Here is a 26,106-nt window from a genome sequence, read left to right on the forward strand (position 1 = left end):
GTTACCATGGACAATGAAATTCAACAATACTAATGGCTTAGAGCGATTTGACGATCTTTACTGAAGTATCAAGGAATGATACTTGTAGACGTTCCTCCCACAAGCTGAGACCGCCAACGCGGAGAGCAGAAATTCCGGGGTTCGATCCCCGGCCGCGTCATATTAAAAAACGTTACAAGATGGCACTTGTTATTACCCTGCCTAGCGCTTGGCATTAAGGGGCTAAAACAAGGACTGGTCGGCTCGGAGTCAGTATACTGTGTCTGAGTGGGGATTGCCTAAAAGTCGGGCCAAGAAAAGTCGGGCCGGGCCGGGCCGGGTAAGCCGGTAATACTAAAAATGGACTGCAGAATAATATAACGAAACTTGCACATCTAGGCAGATCTCAAATGTCCAGAAACGGATAGTTTTGCTCATTTAATTGAGTTTGAATCAAAATGTATCTTCAGCAATGTAATAAACTGATAATTATAGCTACATACCGAGAGTTCATACCGAAAAGTCAGTGTCTTGACTGTGTCTTTACTTTGATGAGAAGGTTTCTCACCGACCTTAGCGTGCAGGGGTGTGATGTCCTGGGCAGGAATTCGAAATGACAGTGTTTTGACTACTCTTCTTTCATTAATTAACGTGTTTGGCATACCTAATTAACCTTTACTAATTCATGTTAAACCAACACAGGATGTTTTCTGCAAGTGGATATTCGCGAATGTCATAGGACTGACACGACACGTGTTAATAACTGTCAAAGCGCTTCTAAAATTACAACACATACTTTACATCTATAGACTAATTATAATATCATATCTACCTATATAACACTTTAGTGTCTCATATTGCAGTAGCAAACACGGTGCTCAAAAGTGAAGCCCTTTTCCATCTACATTCTCTCTATCAGAAGTGTTTGGCTTGTGTTGGGTCCGACTTGGCCCGGGCGGTCAAAATCAACTTTAAACACACCAGATGTATCTTCAAATGTGTTTACATCTTTGGATTAGTGTTATATCTACCTATATACCACTTTATAATGTCATTGTTTATCGCATTTAAAGAAACAAGGGGCTCAAAGTGTGGTTGATATTGAAAATATTACTAATAATACCGGACAGTATTTTTGCATGTGACAAATATACTTTAAAACTATGTTAATTATGACAACTATATTTGGAGTGTTAGAAATAATTGGCATTTATTCATGTTGACAGCATTTTACATAATAAAGAAATAGAAGAATTCAGAAGACTGTTAGATATATAATACGTCCGCCTACTGTTTACAAATAAGATGATCTATACATACAAGTAGTTCAGAGTAGTTTTAAACAGTGACGGTAAAATAAATTTATCGTGAATAGCGTCAAATATGAATATATACAATTTAATGTATATGTTTCTGTTATGTCATGGTATGTTGATTCTGAATCTAAAATATTGCTTGATATTGTTTGCCAAACAGTTGTATGCACTGTCCATCGTGATACTTCTACTTAAGTATATAAAAAAGGATGTTTGTTTAGACATGCGTTCATTGTTTTCGTTTGCTGGTTAGCTTTTACAGGTCAAAAGCAAAGTTAATCGCATTACTTTCGTGACGCATTTTAGGCTTGTCATACAGTTCCTGAAACAAATATATCCAATACAGCCGATGCAAGTCAATCATATTTGGCAAGACTAGATTACTGCAGTTATATATTTTATCAATATAATCAAACAATTGTTTTTATTTTTGTAAAACATGGTCATTTCAGAAACTAGGTGTTAGTCTAGCCAGCGGTCTAAACTCGCATTAATTTGGTTACACATTTCATGATTTACAGTATTCGTGACAATAAGCCACAATTAGAGCCTTTGGTAGGAGTAGAGGGAATGATAAGCATAGACTTGCTAAGTATTTTATGCTATTCATGATAGCTCAAAAGAAACTTTGATTTATGTTTGTAGTACACCCCAGAAAGAGGGATAACACAAGTGATATATTAAGATGACATACAACTTATACATACTTACGTGTATAAACTACTATCAAACGGTGAGGATAACAGGTTTTTGCATAGAGGTGAGCGTATCATGCACCACTGGTGGAACAAACACACGCAAAGGCAAGTTAGTTGTTAAACCCGATTAGCACAAGTCAAAACAGAATTTTATCGGACATAACTCCATTTGCTACTTCTGTGGTAGTCACCAATCAACCCATTTATACTTAAAAAAATAGCTTTAACCCTTTTAAAGTTTTTGAGAAATTCAACAGTATGGGTTTGGTCTGACAAAGCAAGAAGCACAAATGGGGCATGTTTGGGCCAATGATTAGAGTATTCTTGCAAGTCTAAGGGTCCAACAGGAGTTATTTCTGCGACATGCTATTTCAAAACCCAAAATTCAGAGGGATATATATGAAAAGAAAAATTGAAATAATACAAATATAAATTCCTTCCAGGTGAAGGCTATCACTTGAAATCAAATTAATAAAGCAGATTTTAGTCAATGACACATCTCTTGGGGTAGAAGTTCATCTCTGTCACCATGCTATGGTATTTCTGGAAAGGAAAGTTAATTTACAAAGTTGTAATATACGTGAAAGGCTTAATGTTGCTGATTAAGCGCAAAGATATAAACTCTAACTGAGGGCTCAGTAACCTTCATGTAATATTAGTAATATTCAAATAAGTGTACTTGTTCTAGGTGTGTGTGACGTGGATACATATATCTAAGCGTATAGAAGAAACGTCAACAAACTTGTAACTATGTATAAAATAATGAATAAGCCATGTCCTTCATATGTAACTGATCTTATACCACCAGCTGTGTCACAGAAGGTCAGTTATAATCTCAGAAACCGCCATGATTTTGTAGTTCCATTTGCACGGACATCTACGTTTAAAAGGTCTTATATTATAGATACATTAGGCCAATGGAATAATCTATCATCAGGAATCAGGGATAGTCCGTCAATATCTTATTTTAAAGCTGTCGCATCTGATCAGCCTACATCACCACCTATGCACTATAATTGCGGTGAGAGATCTACAAACATATTGCACACTAGATTGAGACACAATTGTAGCACACTAAATTCAAACCTGTTTCGTGTTAATTATCTGATACTATTTCCTGTAAATGCGGAGCTCCTTGTGAAAATTCATTCCATTTCTTCTTCCAATGTACCTTATATGATGATATTAGGGAGACATAACTGACAGCTATCGATAATCTTGGAGGACAAAAAACTCTAAATAGTATTCTTTTTTGTGATCCAAACTTAGATGTTTTCCTGAATACAAACATATTCTTGTCTGTACACAAATTTATAGAAACGACTAACAGATTCAGTAGCTAGCATATTATTGTTTCCAAACTGTTAATCATTAATATTGTTAAATCTATATACAACACTAACATGTATAATATTAGCATATGTATGAGATGCACACTGTCTTCACTTTCCAGCACATTGTACATATCCTTCATATGAGCACTGTATATAAATTTATATTGCGCAATATGTTTCCACAATGTGATGCTTCAACTGTAAATTGTTAATTTTCATTATGCAATATTATGTATAGCTGTATATATGGAGAAGGTGGTAATAAGTGCTGCACTTGTGCCCAATCCCTTTGTCTTTTTGGACAATACAATATGTTTAATAATAATATTAATAATAATAATAATAATAATAATAATAATAATAATAATAATAATAATAATAATAATAATAAGCAACCAATGTATTATGATCAGGGTCCATTGGTATCAGGTCCTAACACATCTGTTTTGTCATGTATCACGCGCTATACAGTCGAACCTCGCTTATCCGGACAATTGATTTTTCAAAAATGTTGTCCGGATAAACGAGTTTCTGGATATCTGAATACCTTGTTATCTGACCAGAAGTCCCTCCCCTACCTCAATTCTACCGAGGCATATGTGAAATGAATGGCAAAAATATGCATTATTGAAGCGGCTGAAGAAATGCATATGTAGCCTAGTTTAGACTATGCACTTGTTTTGTGTACAGATACGACGGCGAGGTTGGGGCAACCTGACACACATGAGCATCAATAGCCATGTTTACCTGTACTAGTTGAGAGCCAAGGTTGAAGTCATTCATGTGTGAAAAATGTTGTCGAGGCATCTGTACATCTTCTTTGTCGAATTGCATTATTAAAGTACATCAAGATGAGACATCATATACATTCATATATTGAAGTGAAGTGTAGCCAGGACATTTCCAAGAAACTAAGGGTGGCCATGAAGCTTCAATATCTTATAAATTATATCACTGAACAAAGGTCAAGGTGTATTCAGTGAACAAAGATCTGAAGGGCTGTATTTCCTTCATCGAACACACTATGCGTTCATCACAGTTTGTGACGGATTACGGATACGAACGAACTAGCACTCGTTTGGCAGGTAGGTTTTGTTAATATTTGTTATCTTGTTCTCTCTCTACCCTCTACTTCCTTAATCACAATTTAAATCCTAAATAGACTTTCGGGCCTAACACTGTGGCAATTTTAGACCCCCTGTTTCTGTATTTACTTGAGCTCATTTCCCCTAAGGTTTACACATCTCAAAAGACTAAGTCATCATTGACGTCAAAGCTGTCTGACATGTTTCTTATGAAGAGTTCATGAAGCTAAACAATGTCCAAGTGACTGTAGCACAAAAATACGCGAACACTTCTGACATAGAATTTCTTAAGAAAATACAGTAAAAATGCTTCACTTTGAGCACCTTGTTTTCTTTAAATACGATGTACCGTGACATTATAAAGTGGTATATAGGTAGATGTAACAATAATCTATAGATGTAAACACATTTGAAGATACATCTGTGTGTTTAAAATTGATTTTGACCGCCCGGGCCAAGTCGGACCCAACACAAGCAAAACACTTCTGATAGAGACTATGTTGAGAATGTAGAGGGAAAAGGGCGTCACTTTGAGCCCCTTGTTTTCTTTAAGTACAGCGTTCTGAGACACTATAATGTGGTATTTAGGTAGATATAACACTAGTCTATAGGTGTAAAATCATTTAAAGATAGATCTGTGAGGTTTAGGTTGATTTTGACAGCCCGGGCCAAGTCGGACCGAACACTTCTGACATAGATTTTCTTAAGAAAATACAGTAAAAATGCTTCACTTTGAGCACCTTGTTTTCTTTAAATACGATGTACCGTGACATAATAAAGTGGTATTTAGGTAGATATAATACTTATCTAAAGATGTGAATCCATTTGATGATACATCATTGAGGTTTAAGTTGATTTTGACAGCCCGGGCCAAGTCGGACCGAACACTTCTGACATAGATTTTCTTAAGAAAATACAGTGAAAATGCTTCATTTTGAGCACCTTGTTTTCTTTAATTACGATGTACCGTGACATTATAAAGTGTTATATATAGGTAGATATAACACTAATCTATAGATGTTAACACATTTGAAGATACATCTGTGTGTTTAAAGTTGATTTTGACCCCCCGGGCCAAGTCGGACCCAACACAAGACAAACACTTCTGATGGAGACTATGTTGGGAAAAGGGCTTCATTTTCAGCCCCTTGTTTTCTTTAAGTACAGCGTTCTGAGACACTATAAAGTGGTATTTAGGTAGATATAACACTAGTCTATAAGTGTAAACACATTTAAAGATAGATCTGTGAGGTTTAAGTTGATTTTGACAGCCCGGGCCAAGTCGGACCGAACACTTCAGACATAGATTTTCTTAAGAAAATACAGTAAAAATGCTTCACTTTGAGTACCTTGTTTTCTTTAAAAACGATGTACCGTGACATAATAAAGTGGTATTTAGGTAGATGTAATACTTATCTAAAGATCTGAATCCATTTGATGATACATCTGTGAGGTTTAAGTTGATTTTGACCGCCCGGGCCAAGTCGGACCCAACACTTCTGACATAGATTTTCTTAAGAAAATACAGTAAAAATGCTTCACTTTGAGCACCTTGTTTTCTTTAAATACGATGTACCGTGACATAATAAAGTGGTATTTAGGTAGATGTAATACTTATCTAAAGATCTGAATCCATTTGATGATACATCTGTGAGGTTTAAGTTGATTTTGACCGCCCGGGCCAAGTCGGACCCAACACTTCTGACATAGATTTTCTTAAGAAAATACAGTAAAAATGCTTCACTTTGAGCACCTTGTTTTCTTTAAGTACAGTGATCTGAGACACTATAAAGTGGTCTTTAGGTAGATATTATACTATTTTATAGATGTGAATCCATTTGATGATACATATGTGAGTTTAAAGTTGATTTTGACAGCCCGGGCCAAGTCCGACCGAACACCTGTGTGACTGTTGAGACTGTAGGGAGAAGAGGTCTACTTTAACCAACGTGTCTGCTTTAAATACGACGATCAGTGACATTATAAAGTGGTATTTACTTATATATTGAACGTTCCTATAAATATAAACACTATGCTCACAGATGGAAATTTGTATCACGATAGCTAGAAGTATTTGATACGTTTCAAATCTTACTTCGTTTAACGATTGCTCTTTTACATGTTACCAAGATCAGCGACGCTTACACACTGCTCCACTTTCTGGTTGTCAAGCGATTTATACCGAATTACTTATTTATAGTGCACTTTTTTGTTTGGTGATTGTTCATTAATGTCATGTGTGTATGTTGCATCAATTATATGTAGATATCATCGCCGATAATGAAGTAATTAGCCAGTAACACTTTGGCCCGTCTTGGCCCGGTCCGGCCCGACTTTTAGGGAATGCCGTTTGAGTGGGGTATTCATGTTAAACTGCGGCATGGTATCTCAGTGTGCTAGCACTATAAATCGGTATCAGTCCGGACTAGTATAAGCAGCCACACACACACACACGCGCGCATGCACGCACGCACGCACGCACGCACGCACGTTCGCACACACACACTTGTGCAAGTCGCTATATAAGTTCAATAATCTTGGACGCGACGTTAAACCATACTTCACCTTACCTCACCCACAAGCTGACACGCCAAAATATAACAGAAGAGCTGTTCATATAGGCGCCGATGGTAATTTTGTACTTTCCTCCCACATTAAGCTGACACGCAATAATATGACTGAAGTGCTGCTGAAAGAGGCACCGACCAATTCACTCACTCACTGACTCTCTCACTCGCTCAATCTTCGGCAATAAATGGAAGGGGCCTCGCGTCACCATGTCTCCCTGTTCCACGGCACAGACATCGACGTAGCATGCGATATCACAGCAAGACAAATATCCCATTCCTTCGTCCCCTGTCAATTACCAGGATGGTGTAATGTTATGTACAGCATGTCAACCCTCGCAGAAAGGCGGTCTGACAGGTGCGACCATACAAGCAGAGCGGCTTTACCTGTGCGAAGAGCACGCTGATCTATCACCGCGGAGCCAGTAGACGGTGAGATGTACTCTGGGCCACGGGAAATGGAAATGAACGGATTAAATTAATACAGTCTGTAGGTAATGTCTATCACTGTGAATACGTATCAATTATCAGAATACATGTAGGTTGGAAATGTTATAGACTACTTCCTAGTATATCGCATATGTTCTGTACGGTTAGACAACCTCCGTGATCTTGTGGATAGAGCGTCTGCCCAGAGAGCGGAAGTCGGGGCTTCGATACCCGGCTGCGTTAACCCAAAGTGAGTGAGTATGGTTTTACGCCGCTTTTAGCAATATTCCAGCAATATCAAGGCGGGGGACACTAGAAATGGGCTTCACACATTGTACCCATGTCGGGAATCGAACCCGGGTCTTGGGCGTGACGAGCGAACGCTTTAATCACCAGGCTACACGACCGCCCGCGTTAACCAAAAGACGTTAAAATATGGTACTTGTTGTTACCCTGCCTTGTGCTCGACATTGTGTGGATAAAACAAGGGCCGGTTAGCTCGGAGTCGGTGTACTTTGTTGGGTAGCCATGTTGAACTGCGGCATGGTATTTCAGTGGATTAGCACTATAATACACGTAAATACATTTAAATGCAATAATTTGGAATGCAACGTGAAACTCCATTTCACTTCACATCACCGGAACATGGAATTCTATAAAGAAATGTACAGTGAGGGAATAATGATTGTTTTACGCGGCTCTCAACCAACCATCCCCATGCCTAGTGAAACTTCATTAATCCAGACGGTACCGTTTCAGTTGATTGTCGAAAGTCCGGATTAACGAATCGTTGCCCTTTTCAAAAGAAAGTATACCGAGTTTGCTTTTTATGTGTTTAAAAATTGACAAAAAGGTGTTAATATGTTGACGAGAGATTAACCATTGCTCTTCCTGCAACAGTTTGTAAAAAGATATCTGTGGCCGTTTTTATTTGTGTAAACATAAATTGGTTCAATGAAGACCTGGGTAAGACATATATTTGCCACCACATGACCCCTACCATTTTTTAAATGTAAATTTGTGTCGAAAAAAAGCAAATTCATTGATTTTCAAACATAAGATGTCAAAGATACCCATCAGCAATTGTGAATTATGCGATTTTATTTTAATATTTTAATGTTTAAATCAAATTATATATTTAACAATAAAACCATGTAGAAGTATACGTGTTGTGCTGTCATAGCGCCAAGCACACATTATTTATGTGATTGTGCCATCGATAGAGTGGTTCCATGTTCAAGGGTCCCGGGGCGGTCGTGTAGCCTAGTGGTTAAAGCGTTAGCTCGTCACGCCAAAGACCCGGGTTCGATTCCCGCCACGGGTACAATGTGTGAAGCCCATTTCTGGTGTCCCCCGCCGTGATATTGCTCGAATATTGCTAAAAGCGGCGTAAAACTGAATTCACTCACTCACTCAAGGGTCCCGATATGGTCATTCGTGTACACACCTGATGCTTGGATCCTAGATAATTAAATATCAGTGATAAATGTCTACATACCAGGATGAAGGACAGGATGATGAGCGAGTGAGGGAATAAAGTTTAGCACCCCTTTACAAACAGTATTTAAGATATATCACTGTCTCAACTTGTAGGGGGAATGTCCAAAGTGATGCAGGTCTCAGAAGTTCACCTCCTTCGGTGAAACCCACGAGCGTGGGCATGGTGCTGACAGCTTGGTAATCACAAGCGTAGCACAAATGAGTGATTTTTTGTTTGTTGGTTGGTTAACGCCGCATTCAGCAACATTCCAGCTACATGACGGCGGTCTGTGAGTAATCGAGTCTGGACGAGACAATCCGGTGCTTGACATCATGAGCATCGATCCACGCAATTGGGATACGATGACATGCATGAACCAAGTCAGCGAGCCTGACCACCCGATCCCGTAAGTCGCCTCTTACGACAAGCACAGTCACCTTTTACGGCAAGCATGGTTGCTGAAGACCAATTCTACCCCGGAAACTCACAATATTGCGTAATAACATTAAAACTGACATATCAGCTACCCCAACGACCATTGATGTGAAAGAGACATTGCTTGATATGAAAAGGTCCCTCATCATTGAACTATATACACTTCCAACACTGATGCCTGGATGATTTGGTGAAACTCTAATGTATTCACTCATTACGAATAATGCGTCTGGATGTTCCAACTGGATGCTGACAATGACAGGTAATTTGGACCCATGTCCCTAATTAATTACACCGTCAACCTCCTCAGCGGTTACAATAGTCATGAGAACCAGTGTGTGGATGGTCTTATCCTTCTTGACGAGCAAGAAGCCGTGGTAGTGACAACGCTAATGCCTCCTCATGTGCAGTCGATTTCCGTCTTGACCAAAAAGGCTTAAAGACAAGAATACGACCATTCAGTGGTTACGGCCTCTACTCCTTAAGGTTTCGTTGATTGGCAGATGCTAGAGATAGGTCCCCCAGGCTCTTGGCGTCAAGGGGCGGTCGGGTAGCCGAGTGGTTAAAGCGTTCGCTCGTCACGCCGAACACCCGGGTTCGATTCCCGACATGGGTACAATGTGTGAAGCCCATTAAAGGTGTCCCCCGCTTGATATTGCTGGAATATTGCTAAAAGCGGCGTAAAACCATACTCATTCATTAATTCTTGGCGTCAAAATCAAAAACCAATAAGCAACGTATGTGTAAAGACTATGATGATGATGATGATGATGATGATGATATGTGTATTCATTGGATTAATACAGATGTACAGTATATCATCATATTTATATTTTAAGATGCCTGGAGCTTGATGTGTTTGTTTCTTGTTTTGTAATTCTGAACAAGTCCCCACTGGTTAGATTTCGTCCCGAGTCACCTATGTTGGTCGTTAGAGTCCACTTAGCTATCGGGTGGTCAGAACGATGACTTGACTGATTTATTTACCGACCGTCGTCATACAGCTGGAATATTGCAGAGTTGGATTACGTTTTCCCGATCGTAGATTCAAGAGTTAAAATACGTTTTTAAATAATAAACCTCAATTTGGTTGAAAAACATAACTTAGCCACAACACGATACAGCGTGAAACGTCAACGAGGAATGGAGTAGACAGGGGGTATGGATCAGGTGCTTCTTTTCTTCATATGGTAATATGTTCGAATCGGATGTGTCGAACTTCGGATAATTCGAACACTTTTCGATACAACTAATCTAATCTAATGCACCTAATGTACTGTCTTATTCCGATCTATTAATGGGGAAACTATCAACATCACATAGAGCGTGTCTTCGGTGGACTTAACTAAGCTTTACATCAGTGTTTCTTTGTTTTGACGTTGATAGGGTGATTTATGAAATTCAACCATTTTACCGGTATGGGTAAGGAGACCATTGCAAGAATTTGCCTCCACATGATGTGTAAAAGACAACATAAGCTGATCCATGTACCTTTTGTTTGTCTGTGAGGCCTTCTTTACAACCTGTTATTTTTGTGTGATTATTTTGTGTTAACGCAGTTTTGTACAACGGTTTAGTTATATTTTAGTTTATCTTGTTACCGATCACAATTAGAGCAAATCTGGGATTAGAATCGGGGCCTAGTCATCAGTTCCCGACGTAGCTAGGGGAGGCAACTCTTTACAGTGAAACTCGGCGCTTTTGACGAATGGACTACCTGCGCAAACTTTTGGCAAATCTGTGCATACTATTTATCTTGACGTATATCTTCACAAATCTTTTCTTCATATCAATTGAACTCATAACAGTCAAAGAAATGATTTCGCTAGCGTATTAATCAAACGTTTTTTCACAAATATTTAATCCCATTTTTCTTTCAGGAAAAAGTGGCTTTATACCCTGAATGTCTTAGTCACCACTCACAGTTTATAAAATACCATCTCCCTTTTTTTCTAAGGCCTTTGGGAAACTCTGGATGAACATATACTCAAAAGAGTCACATTCTCAGACTCAAGGGAAAAACATTTGAATACATCCTCTAACTACTCTGTATGACGTCTGTAAAACGCAAAGCCGCTTTCTTGAGACTTTAAGGTTTTCAACTACCCAGGTTTCTTTTTAACCATACATCAATTTTTGACGTTGATGGCGACATTCTGCGGGCTTCGCGAGTCAAGCGGATGAGCCGTTTCTTAGGATGAATTCGTTAAAGAAGAATGCATGCATTATAAAGATAGGTTTCTGTCGTGATGAGATTAAGTTTGACAGGTGTGTCTCTCCTGGATGGCTACGGGTATAGAAATAGACTGGTCTTGAAATTTTGAACGCACATGTTCATTTAAAGGAAACTAGGTTTTGGTTCAAGGAATTGAGGTTCAAAGATTTATGTGTTTGAGATGTTTTTCTTTGCTACTTTTTGAATTACATTAACGCGTTTTGAAATGATACATCTTCCTTAAGTTTTATGTTTGTTCTCATTACATGCAGTGTGAGTGAGTTGGGTCTAACACCGCTTTTAACAGTATTCAAGTTATATCACGTCGTGTCAGCTTAATGTGGGAGGAAAGCCCGAAGTGATGCAGGTCTCAGACGTTTACCACTTCGGTGAAACCCAAGAGCACGGGTATAGTGCAGACAAACCTAGAAACATAATCGGGGCGAACCGGGATTCGAACCCCCAATCATAGGATTCTGGCTTGCCCAAGGGACGCAACTCTCCACAGCGAATCGCGGCGCTTTAGACGACTGGGCCACCCGTGCCCCAGGATCAATATTGAGGTGTCACTGACATAATCCGCCTGAACATGCAGAGCGACAGGGATAACTGCACAGGAAGGCTGACGATAGCAGGTTATTCCAATTGGCTTCTAAGCACCAAGCCTACAACGCGGTTATTTCTTGGTTTCTGTACCTGAATATATACGTTACAAGACAATAAATTACGAGTTTACATAATAGTTCCCTGAATGATAAACAAGCTGCCCCTATCCACACGGACGCTTCACTAAAGAAGATTCGCATATCTCTTTTACCTTAACTTTGAGATACAAAAATGAACTATTTCCTACACATGTCCAATTTCGGAATATTTTCATGTTCCGAGATTGTACTATCAAGCTTACGATTTTTATTAAAACATATTAACATTTTTCGTGAACAATCTTGGAATATTCTCATATTGCAATGACGCATTCTCATTCTAAATTTATCAACAGATTGAAGAAAATCTTAAGGTATCTTTATCCTATGGTTGTGGTAAAGTTCTCATTGATATCCATGTCTTCATGTACTAAGCTTCTGAGATCTTCCGGGAAAGATAGACTTCTCCTAAATCCGTTGATCTACGCGTCTGTCGGACCAAAAAATGAATCATCTCAGGTTTTACCTCATTGTGTATTTATTTTACAATGTCTCTCGTTATAACCGTCTGCTTCTTCAGACCCAGCTCTCCTTGATCAGATTGATTCCTGTCACGAAAGACCGCATACTTGTGGTCAGTCACCGCCGTCTGTCGTCTGCTCACCTTCAGCTCACGTCTGCCGCGGTTCGTAATGACAGCGTCAAAACTACGATTATAGTACACAGGACTTTTACATTTTTCTATACACATTTGGCTCCAACGGTATGCTATCGTTAACACAGTTTGTAGATTAAGACGACACATACGTGCATTCAAATGTCCGTTTTGCACTGGAAGCTGCGATTTGTAAGTTCAACTGAAAAGTTGATAGCGTCGGGCGCTATCGTGTGGCGCTGGCTATGTCGGGAATTGAACCGATTGATCACGATCTGCAGTGCAGATTGGGAACGGAATTTAGTTTAGTTTAGAAGCGAGTAGTAGTTTTACGTCCGATTTAATCTTTTAGTAACACGCAGGCGGAGCCTAACGCCGAACGCGGGAATGGAATCAGGGACCTGTCGCAAACTGGTTGACACGTTACCCACTGGGCTATCCTACGCCCGCTTTGTGGTCAAAGCGTTAAGACCTATGTTGGTGTCACGACATTGGTTCAATGTGTGATAGCCTCTCTTGGTACCCGTGATTATTACGGTCACTTCCCTTGTTCTCGCGCATGTGCTTTATGCAGTGCCTATTATCACTCAATCCATATTGTTGTTTATCGGTGGTTATGTACCAAAGGCATGGAGAAAGATAGCTGAAAATAATGTTTTGCTTGATGTCAGTTCCATTTTTGAGGATGCATGAGATAATCTTACGTCTTTGCTTCCCGCTATCACCTGTCACCCCCGTCCCATACACACATCCCAGTTTGACTGTTCCTGCTATCGCACCCAGTTTGACTGTTCCTGCTATCACCCCTGGTTTGACCGTCCCTGCCATCTCCCCGGTTTGATTGTCCCTGCTATCGCACCCAGTTTGACTGTTCCTGCTATCACCCCTGGTTTGACCGTCCCTGCCATCTCCCCGGTTTGATTGTCCCTGCTATCGCACCCAGTTTGACTGTTCCTGCCATGGCACCCAGTTTGATTGTTCCTGCTATCGCACCCAGTTTGACTGTTCCTGCTATCGCACCCAGTTTGACTGTCCCTGCCATCTCCCCGGTTTAACTTCTTCTATCACCCCCGGTTTGACTGTCCCTGCTATCACCCTTGGTCTGACTGTTCCTGCTATCGCACCCAGTTTGACTGTTCCTGCCATCGCACCAAGTTTGACTGTTCCTGCTATCGCACCCAGTTTGACTGTTCCTGCTATCACCCTCGGTTTGACTGTCCCTCCTATCACCCCCGGTTTGAATGTCCCTGCCATCACCCCCGGTTTGACTGTCGCTGCTATCACCCCCGTTTTGACCATTCCTGCTATCACCCCTGGTTTGACCGTCCCTGCCATCTCCCCGGTTTGATTGTCCCTGCTATCGCACCCAGTTTGACTGTTCCTGCCATCGCACCCAGTTTGATTGTTCCTGCTATCGCACCCAGTTTGACTGTTCCTGCTATCACCCTCGGTTTGACTGTCCCTGCCATCACCCCCGGTTTGACTGTCCCTGCTATCACCCCCGTTTTGACTGTCCCTGCTATCCCCCCTGGTTTGACTGTCCCTGCTATCGCACCCAGTTGACTGTCCCCGCTATCACCCCCGGTTTGACTGTCCCTGCTATCACCCCCGGTTTGACCATTCCTGCTATCTCCCCTGGTTTGACCGTACCCTCCACCCCCCCACCCCCCCCCCCCCCCCCCCCACACACACACACACACCCCACCCCCCACACACACACCCAAGGATCCGGGGACAGATAGGTCCCAATCATCCTTTGTTTGCCATACAGCATCGGTTGAGAAAGGGTGCGCTGGTGGTTTGCTTCGTTACTCGTACCGTCTTGACGTCAACCCAGGTTTCCTGACCGCCTTCCAGAGTACGGAGGCAAGTGGTTCGATCCCTTGCCCGCGTCATACCAAGATAGTACGTGTTGTTATCCTGCCTGGCTCTCGGCATTGAGGTATCTTGCCTCACTTCACCTCACTCCAAACCACCTCACCTACCTAAACTCATCTCACACCACCTCACATCGCATCACCTTTTTTCGCAACTCGTGTGTTTCGAAAAAGAACCTCTCACAACTTTTTGGTAACATTTTTTGCAAATTATTTATTTGCTGTATTTATCTTATTTAAGGTATTTTGATATAGTATTTACATTTTATTATAATGAAATGAGAGTGCTCAAATCAAAATGAGTATCCTGCCCATAAAGATCCGGGGTAGAATTGGTCTTCAGAAAGTCATGCTTGCCGTAAAAGGCGACTATGCTTGTCTTAGGAGGCGACTAACGTGATCGGGTGGTCAGGCTCGCTGACTTGGTTGATGCATGTCATCGTATCCCAATTGCTGAGTGCGGTGGTAAACAACAAACAAACAAACAAATCAAAATGAGAATCACTTGGCATCACACATGTTGTTATGATGATGGTCGAGGTAACATTTCAGTCCATGACGTAAAAGGTGTTACTGCCAGCGTTCCCCGACAGAATCCTGCAGAGTATCCCATTCTATTATTCCTCTAATACGATCTTCCCAAGAAATCTTTAGACCAAATTCACTTTTCACATTGACTGAAACCATTGACAATGCACTAACCGGATCGCAAACCTATCAAGGGCAGGTCAACATCAGTACCCAACTAAGTTAGGAGACGTGGCCCCTAGTTCTTTGATAACTATTATCCGTGAGCCTCAACGCCGGAGATTATGTAACAACACTTCCGTGAGGAAAGTGCCAGATTTCCTCATTCGTGACCACTCGTCTCATTCCGAGACAAGCCGAACGGTCACCACTCGTGTCATTCTGAGGCAAGCCGAATGAAGACTCGTACGTATACGCCTCTCGTGTCCATTTTATCAACTCAGTTACTTTGTTGTGCAAAAGGGCTTAGAAATGGTCAACTTGTTGGACCCTCTATACAATATTGATAATTATAAGATAAATCGCAAATAACAATGCAGAACGAAGTGTGGTGTATTTTGCGATAAAACATTGTTCTATCATGACGTCAGCATGATGACGTATATTGGACGACGTTATATTTGAGAGGGGAATGTCTCGTGAGTTGTTCCCCATAGATGTAGCTGGGCAACGCGAATAAACGCGATGGTCGAACGATCGCATCCATGAGACATATGACAATCGGTACTGGGACAAAAAGGACGTGAGGATTGTGAGAATATGCTGGAAATACCCACCTGTACATAATATGGACTCGTCCGATATTGCTGGAGTCGGAATCTACTGAGGGGGTCGGCGTTATTTAAATACTGGTATTATTGTTAGCTTGTACATTTTATCATCATTCTTAAAGAGGCTGACTGGGTACACAATGCTGTATAATGTTGCGCCCTTCATTGTTTATTCTCCCTGTGTTTTATTGTACGACAAACAACTCCCACTGGTCGCATATTTCTCAAGCAAAACATGTCAAAGAGGATCAAAGTACGTATGACCATACACGCAATTTGTTTGGTTTGTCATATGATCTCACACACCATTGATCCATTGATCCGCCCGTGAGGTGAGGTGGGGTTGGGTGAGGTGAGGTGAGGTTGGGTGAGGTGAGGTGAGGCTGGGCTGAACGTCGCGTTGAGGATTATTGCCCTTATGTAGTAAGCGCACGTGTGTTTCCCAGTCGTCAACGTGTGTATGTCTTTGTAACTTTCAGCGTCCAGGCCACTTCATTGCTTCGTGAATTGTTGGTCACGATTCTATTGCCACTTAAGTATGTTTCCCAGAGGGTTTAAAATAAATTTTGAGTGTTCAAAACCGAAATGTAACATACTAATATGGTGCTATGAACATCCACGTGGTACTGAAAATTGACATATTATTCATAATACACAGTAAAGCAGAGTAAAGTGTGAATGTTCAATGTAAACTTTCTTTTGCCCGACAGTTAGTCAAACATATTATCTAGGCGAACATACATACAAAACACTGTGGACGCCTCTACTTGATGGTATTAGATACCAACTGGATGAAACAATTACACGTGTTGCTGATGTGTCATGTATGTATCAGGCACCATGCCGACATGCTGAAATAAACACGCCCACATGTTGAAATATACATGACAGGTGAACAGCAGCAGGTTGATTCTGCGCGACATGCCGTCTATGTCGGACATGCAACTGATATTGATGATGCAATTAATACACACAGAAGGGCGATGCACCTGCCGCTTGGTGACCTACACTCTTAAAAAAAGAAACGCATAGTTAAAAAATAAGGATATTTATTAAGTGGATGTAAAAGTAACTGCACAGAATATGCGTGAACACAATCAAAAGATATTAGACACAGTGATCGAAAAAAGCATTGTCAGCATTGCCAGCATTGTCAGCATTAATTCAGTCATTGCACATGTGTAGCCACAAGGGGGCGTCATGGTCAGTACCTGGTCACACCACCTCTTGCAGCCGTCACTGCTCGACACCTCCTTGGCACAGATTGCACAAGTCGTCGGATTTTTTCGTGGGGAATTCTTCGCCATTCCTCCTGTAACGCTGGCGAGTTGTGCCGGTTTGTGGGGACGCTGGTGACGTTGACGGACGCGTCGATCAAGTTCGTCCCACAAATGTTCAATCGGGTTGAGATCAGGCGATTTGAACGGTCATGGAAGGACATTGATGTTCTCATTAACAAGGAAATTAACTGTTGCACGTGCTGTGTGGGGCCGAGCGTTGTCATGTTTGAACAGCTCCCTCTGGCGGTCCAATGTTGGGAGGAGGTGAAGACGCAGAATTTGGTGTATGTATCGGTTTGCTGTAAGATTGCCCTGGACAACTACTAACTGTGATCTACCCGTGTAGGATATGGCTCCCCACACCATGACACCCCCTCCACCAAATCGGTCCACCTGTCGAACGCAGTTCGGCGCAAAACGTTCATGTCGACGTAGGTATACACGTTGTCTTCCATCCCGTCGTTGAAGAAGAAAACGTGACTCATCCCTGAACCAAACCCGAGGCCAGTTCCTGAGATACCATGCCTGTACTCTGTTGCACCACCGGACACGTCGTTGACAGTGTAGACGTCACAATACAGGTCCAACTTTTGGTTGTCTCGCTCGAATTCCCACTTCCCTCAGACGATTTCTGATGGTTTGTTCGGAAATTCTTTGCATACCAGGCACTTGTCCTGCAGTGTCCGTTGATGTAGCAAATCGATTCCGAAGGGGATGCAACCGGATGTACCGATCCTGAGCAGGGGTGGTCACTCTTGGTCTTCCACTTCTGGGATGATCTTGAGTCGAATTAGTGCGGGTATATCGATCCCATAGTCGAGAAGTGTCTTGCAACGGCAGACTGGGACTCCCCTGCTTCCAAACGTCCAGTGGCGATATTTCGGACAGTTGCAGTTATTCTTGGCATTTTTTTTTATCTCCGTTCATGTCAGAAAATTCGTAATGAACTGATGAATTTTGTACGGTCTTTTATAGTCAGTGCCTCTACTCTTGTTTCCAACACTTTGCACGTGCATAGTCCTGAAAACCTTTTCTGAAAGCAATTTCCGTACATCCTTTGCATTTTTGCTGATAAACGTTTGCGAAAAACATTTTGAGATGTGTTTGCGCGCAATGCACAGCAAACATGACATGATTAACAGGAATCAAATATGAGAATTGTCTCTATGACGATTGCTGGGGGAAAAAATCTAATTGGAATTCTCCAAACACATATGCGTTTCTTTCTTTGAAGAGTGTATTACCGTGGATTGTGGTACACCATGTGATCAGTCGCTGAGAGTTTACAAAACTGCCTATAAACACTTGTGAAAAACCAGAAAAACCGACCGAATCGAATCGGTTGATTGATGTGACCCTGGAAAATAAAATACAATGTATCTGAGGTTTGATATGTACTCATGTGTATTTGTTTGTTGTTTAACGCCACACTCTGCAATACTCCAGCTATATGACGGCAGTCTGCAAATAATTGAGTCTGGACAACGATATTCCAGTGACTGACATCATGCATGAGCATCGATCCACGTATTTGGGAGACGATGACATGCATCAACCAAGTCAGCGAGCCTGACCACCCGATCCTGTTAGTTGCCTCTTACGATATTTACTCATGAACAAAAGCCAACTAGGTCTGAGTACGTTGACAATGGGATTAACAGTTGTGAAGATCATGTTGTTTACGCCTGTGTCACGCTGATTGGATGCTTTCATGAAACTGGAAAAATTGACGACTATTAATAAAAAGTGATAGACCAAGCTTATTTAAACACACGTCTGAACGCTAACAGCCCATGTACGTACGTGCAATACATGTCAAGAAACAGTCAATGTGGCTATGAAATGGTTCATTCAAGATGCAAGTACTTTTGGAAGTTGAAAATGCGACGTTTTATCTCTTGTTGTCTGCGTGACGACTGAATAATGACGAATAATAATGAATAATAATGTAGGTCAGTATCAAACATTATTAATCAAGAATTTAACACGTTGGGTCTGAGACAATGTCTTTGGACGTCAAGATCACTCAAAATGGTGGGGTGAAATCTAGTAAGCTCACGTCAAGATTACATCACTATATAAGCAACGTGCATGCACGTGTGTGTGTGTGGCTGCTTGTACTTTTTACCTCCTTTCTTATGACGCGGCCCAGGAATCGAACCAACGACCTTGAGGCTCTCAGGTCAGACGTTCTATCAACTAGACCACGAAGACGGTCCCCACGGGGTACGTAAAATAAAGTATAAAGTAAAGTATTATTGTCACACAGATGCTATTTGTTTGGAAATCTTAAACCAATTGTCACACTGTCAAAAGTTTGACACGGAAGTAACATGGAGTGGGTGAGTGAGTATGATTTTACGCCATTTTTTAGCAATATTCCAGCAACATCACGGCAGGGTACACCAGAAATGGGCTGTACACATTGTACCCATGTCGGGAATCGAACCCGGGTCTTCGGCGTGACGAGTGAACGCTTTAACCACTAGGCTACCCGAACGCCCCTGAAGTAACATGGAAATAACAATGCTGGGCGACACTGCGTGTGGGTGGTGAGCGGGCTTTATGTGGGTGGGGATATGTGATAGATTAATCAAGGACGTTTGTCAGTTCACACATTCCTGCAGCACCCCAATTCAAACCCAGCAGTCCCGATACAGTCGCATCCATTATTGCTGCAACATTATGCAATGACACGGGGACATGTGGTGTGCGGTCGAATGTACCGTATTTAAAATCATGATGAATTTGTTCACTCATCAATACGAAGGCCCGGGTTTGATTCCCCACGTGGGTACTATGTATGAAGCCTATTTCTAGTGTCCTCCGCCGCGATATTGCGGATATTGCTCACAGCGGCAATCTAATGAGCGAGTCACAGCTTTGAACAGCACTGCTAAAACGACTAAACTGCACGTGTTTCAGCAAAACCAGGTTTTCTTCCGCTTCGCAGCACATAGTTGAGATCACATGGTTAAAAAGGTGTTAAAATAACAACGACAAAACCATTTCCATCATTATAACAAATCCGACGTGACGACCCGTGAAGATCCGGGGTAGTATAGGTCTTCAACAACCCATGCTTGTCGAAAGAGGCGACTGACGGCATCGGGTGGTCAGCTGGTTCGTTGACTCGGTTGATGCATGTCATCGTATCCCAAATACGTGGATCGATGTCGATGATGTCAATCACTGATTACCTGGCCCAGACTCGATTATCTACAGACCGCCGTCATATAGCTGTGAGGCGTTAATCAACAAACAAAAAACAAACAAACATAAGAAATCCATTGTACGATTCCGACTGTATCATGAACATGTGTTTATGAATCACAATCATATAGTGATGATACCAGGTGTTCATGAAAAGGTGAGCGTATCCTGCCCACCAGTATCAGCTGTCACAAACACATGCAAATACAAGTCAAGTGTTCACATAAAGAAAGGGAACATATGGCACAAATCATAATAGGAGTCTGCATCAGACATACTATTGTCACTGATGCGTCGGGGGGCATGGGTGGCCCAGTCGTCTAAGGCGCCGCGATTCGCTGTGCAGAGTTGCGTCCCTTGGACACACCAGAAACCTTTGATTGTGGGTTCGAATCCCGGTTCGCCCCGATTATGTTTCTAGGTTTGTCAGAAGTGCTAAACGTCTGAGACCTGCATCACTTCGGGCTTTCCTCCCACATTAAGCTGACGCGCCGTGATATAACTGGAATACTGTTAAAAGCGGCGTTAAACCCAACTCATTCACTCACTCTATTATGCGTCGGGGGCGGTCGGGTAGCCTGGTGGTTAAAGCGTTCGCTCGCAACGCCGAAGATCCGGGTTCGATTCCCGACATGGGTACAATGTGTGAAGCCCATTTATGGTGTCCCCCGCCGTGAGGTTGCTGGAATATTGCTAAAAGTGGCGTAAAACCATACTCACTCACTCACTTATGCGTCGAATGTAGAAGCGCCATCCACACGTCTACCGTAAAACCTTTTGAAACTTTACCGAGGCCTTAAATATTGTACCCGGATCTCCTACGGTCTGCATGACGTAACACATTTACGCAATGCATGAAGGTTGGAAGATATTTAAACGATATGAACACTTTACCCTTTCCGTAAGCTGTGATAGGTAATTGTGTAATGTGCACTACCTTCAACAAGTACTAAATAGCCGACACTTGGCTACATTAGGGGCGCGACGAGCTCGGGTACGTGTGCATATCACCACCCACTACAAGATGGCGACGCCTTGTACCTGCAGGCTGAATGTATCTTAATGTTCCCCTCAGACACAGCTAACAGGATCTTGGAGAGGAGGGAATTAGTTACCTTGTTACCTTGTTTTTTCCGGGGGTGATCTCTTACTGCAGAACCACAGCAAGTGGAGACTGGTCGATGACGAGCTGGTGAAGGCGAATAAGAGATGTTGTTGTTTTAAGTGTTCAAGAGGTCGCCTTCTGCCTTAGCAATTTCGACTGACCTGTCCCTCTTTGGGACTCATGTTTGTGAGAAGGGTACACAATTTTAATTGCAATTTTATTATTCATAGAATTTCTGTTTTTGTATTGATATGATTTCTATTTTCGTATATTGATATGATTTTATTTTTATTTGTGACCGAGTCTGAGGCGTGAGATGGCTATTTCAACTTCCTTTTCATTTGAGTCCGAATATGTTTTTTGGTGGATCTTGGGTTGAATTGTGTATAGCCACCCAGTAGATGAGAAAGACGATGCTGCTAGCTCGGCGCCGTGCACACCATGATGTCCCGAGACACGTGAGCAGCCCGTATCTTCTGGCTGGAGCACGGATTCATATAACAGTTATATTGAGCCGTGGCGGGAGTAAAATTGCATTCTGCCGATTTCGGTTCCAATTTAGAGAAGTGTGTAAAGCTTTAGAACGTGCACTTGGATATCACTGGAACAAGAAGGGTTTGTGATTACTATCGACTTTTATCTAGATGTTCGTCAATCATCGTCATTCCTTCGTACATTTCACCTTTCAACCATCTAATATAGATGGATCATTGTTGAAATACCTGTCAACCAAATGTCATGTGAATGTACATACTTGTATACAACAGTTTACATGAGTACTTTACAGATACGAAGAAAATTAATCTAATACGTACTGTCCTTTATCATTTATTGAATTCGATTTCGTATTAGTGCAATTCAAATAGACGTTGATATATGAGAAAGGCCACATTTTTGCAAGGGGCACGAGAGGCCCAGTCGTCTTAGGCGCCGCTATTTGCTGTGCAGAGTTGCGTCCCTTGGACACACCAGAAGCCTCCGATTGTGAGTTCGAATCCCGGTTCGCCCCGATTATGTTTTTAGGTTTGTCGGCATCATATCCATGCTCGTGGGTTTCACTAAAGCGGTAAACGTCTGCACCTCTTCGGGCTTTCCACACACATCAAGCTGACATATATCACTGGAATACTGTTAATACGGCGTTAAACCCAAATCACTCACTCACTTTCTTGCAATGTAGATCTATCATCAGATGCAACATGTCTTCGTAATAGTTTTTTCTACATTCGAAATATACGCTGTCAGCCTCCTTCGTTGTGATGTTGCTGGAATATTGCTTAACGCGGCGTACAACCATAATTATTCATTCACTCACTCTAAGGCGCCGTAAATGAATATGCAGTGATATGCCCTTTCTCTGCTGTTCGATCAATCTGTTTATTTCGTAAAGAGGCCACCGGCCCATTTTTGTACAGGTTTCAATTTTTAAAGTTGCTTTTTTAAGTAATAATTGAATATTACTGTAAACGCGTTTCTCTCTTTTCTTGAGAACTAGATAAATTTAGCTTTGTGTTTTAATAAAACAGGGTTAGGACTAGATGTTTTCTTTTGTATGATGTTCGTACAAATGTTTTTGGCAAAGTAAGGATCATATAAAATGGATATTCACAAATAAAGTGTCATTTTGTTTCAAATATGTTTTTTTTAATACAAAGTGGACATCTTGTTTGATCAAATTTGCGTGTCTACAAGTGCGTGTCTTTGTGGCGTTGTTTAAGCAGTTCTATAAAAAGCATCCAAAAGCTCAAAACCATATTCTGACCATATTTCTCCCAAACAATTAAGAATTGGCTTTCACTATGTGTGACGCCCCTGGAGTATGAACAGTCATAGAGTGAGGTCCTGTATGAACGTCGGAGCTAGCTTATAACGTTATATATCCCTATTTATGTATGTGAGTGAGTGAGTTGGGTTTAACGCCGCTTTTAACATTATTCCAGTTATATCAGGGCGTGTCAGCTTAATGTGGGAGGAAAGCCGATGCAGGTCTTAGACGTTTACCACTTCGGTGACTTTGTTGACAAACCTAGAAACATAATCGGGTCGAACCGGGATTCGAACCCACACTCATAGGTTTATGGCGTGCCCAAGGGACGCAACTCTGAACAGCGAATCGCGGCGCCCTAGACGACTGGGCCACCCGTGCCCCCTTTATTTGTTATCGACGGGTGTATACACAATTTCGTTCAGTACGTGTGACTTCATGTTTCCACTGACAACCATACAACAACCAGCTACATCACTGAAGAAAATAGTTCCTCTAAACCTGAGAAGATATAAGTGTACGCATGCTCCAATTGTTCGACAGTAACATCTTTTGTAGTTTGCTTGCAACAAAAAAGATTCAAATAATATCATCATAAGATGAAAAAGGTCTGCTAAGAACTACATCAGTGCTTCAATTATACTACAGTGCGTCAAAATACATTTACGTACAGGACGTCAAAATGGCCTACACCGTGAGTGAGTGAGTGAGTGAGTGAGTGTGTGAGTGTGTGAGTTGTGTTTAACGCCGCTTTTAACTGTATTCCAGTCATATCACGTCGTGTCAGCTTAATGTGGGAGGAAAGCCCGAAGTGATGCAGGTCTCGGACGTTTACCACTTCGGTGAAACCCACGAGCACGGGTATGGGGCTGACAAACCTAGAAACATAATCGGGGCGCACCGGGATTCGAACCCACAATCATAGGTTTCTGGCGTGGCCGACACCATGAACGCGTAGTGAATGAACCCATGTTGATTGGGCGTTAGTCATCACTGTCACCTGGCCGAGCATTCAAGGATGATTGTAACAAAGTGTCGAATGGACACTGAAGTAAATAGACTGATGTAGAATGCTGTTGACTGTAGTGTCAGACCAGGTACGGATCTAGTCGATGGTTGGATGTGGATTTCTTCTTTCTATCACTAGATGGGTCGTAGTGAGGACAATCGATCACGGATATAGAGTCACTTTTTCAAGGTATGCAAAAACGCTGAGTTTAAGACTGAAGTGTCGACATGATCAGAAACAACGCTCTTGTGTTTATTTGTTCCTGGGCATTGCCAGGATTATCCAGGAATGTGGATATAGTCCGTCATTGTTTACGTCATTTCATGAATTTACAAATAAAAAAAATAAAATAAAACGTGAAAAACGTATAAATGTGTGTGCATATACTTATGAACCTCAATTTCGCGGTCACGTGACCGACCTCCCGTCCAATGGAAAAGACGTATATCGTGAAAAAGGTCCCATTGAAAATGTATATGACTTTTAAGGCCCGACATGTATGTCCTCTTTCTGCTCTGCTGCATTGGCAAATATAAACTTTGTGATCCAGAATTTCCATGCTGAACAATAACCGTTCCGTGATACGTGATACGTGATACTCTTACAAACCGTAAATACTTTCAGAGAACACAGCCATATGTCCCCTCTAGTGTGGAGTTAACCTCTTTAACATTGATACAAACTCACGGCATTTATCATGGATGAAATGTTCATACTTCAGCTCAGTAACATAATATTGACAGTGTCATTTTTTTGCACTGAAAATTTCAAATCACACATTTATAGGTAAGCCTGAGAATTTAAAAACTTTACACACACTAAAATCTGAATAACCTTCGACGTCTGTAGTGTTGACTTTTTCTGCGCAAACCAGGGACCAGATGATGAAAAGTGGACATCAAAATAATTATAATTTTAAACAGTTTCAAGGTTTTCATTGTTGAGGCGAAATCTTGTCCTCCTTTTCTAAAAGCAATAATTTTACTTTTCATTGACATCATGAGCATCGATCCAGGCAATTGGGATACACTGACATGCATCAACCAAGTCAGCAAGCCTGACCCCCCGATCCTGTTAGTCGCCTCATACGACAAGCATTGTCGCCTTTTACTGCAAGCATGGATTGCTAGTAATTTTAGTAATTAAATTGGTCATTTGGATTTCCCTTTCTTGTAAATAGGCAACATAACACCTTACGTCCATTCACAGTGGATATATACCGCTATATTCAATATCATTATAACAAGTAATAACCTGTCTAAACAACATACAGGTGTATTAGTATACAAACTCTGCAGATATGCCAGAAATCCCTGGGTACCTGCCAAGTTTCATTTCCTTAATATCAGCAATCAGTTATTAAGCAAAGATATGAGAGTCCACGGCAGAATCATCTGTTGAATTGTCAGTAACTTCATCAGGTAACGACTCTACAAGGTGACACGCCCACTCATGTTTTTTGTCCGTGTATTTTAAAGATTGTTGAAAGTGTTTTATAGACAAACACATAGGTGAGGTGAGGTAAAAATAGGGTTTAACGTCGCGTTCAAGATTATTGCACTCATATAGCGACGTGCATGCACGCGCGCGCGCACACGTGTGTATGTGTGTGTGAGCGTATACTAGTCCGGGCTAATGCCGATTTTATAGTGCAAGCACACTGAGATACCATGCCGCAGTTCAGCATCAATACCACACTCAGACACAGACTCCGAGCCGACC

At 41.6% G+C, this 26,106-nt stretch overlaps 1 protein-coding gene across 1 annotated transcript in view; it reads left to right on the forward strand.

Moving 5' to 3' along the window:
* Nucleotides 1-4,213: 4,213 nt before the first annotated feature.
* Nucleotides 4,214-26,106, forward strand: part of LOC139445984 (atrial natriuretic peptide receptor 1-like) — a 498,295-nt gene continuing 476,402 nt past the window's right edge. The window contains exon 1 of the mRNA XM_071227240.1: nt 4,214-4,412. The gene's annotated coding sequence lies outside the window, so the exon portion shown is untranslated. The remainder of the gene's footprint in view (nt 4,413-26,106) is intronic.

The sequence above is a fragment of the Haliotis cracherodii genome, unplaced genomic scaffold (assembly GCF_022045235.1).
Source record: "Haliotis cracherodii isolate W230 unplaced genomic scaffold, xgHalCrac1.p SCAF_6, whole genome shotgun sequence".
Taxonomy (NCBI): domain Eukaryota; kingdom Metazoa; phylum Mollusca; class Gastropoda; order Lepetellida; family Haliotidae; genus Haliotis; species Haliotis cracherodii.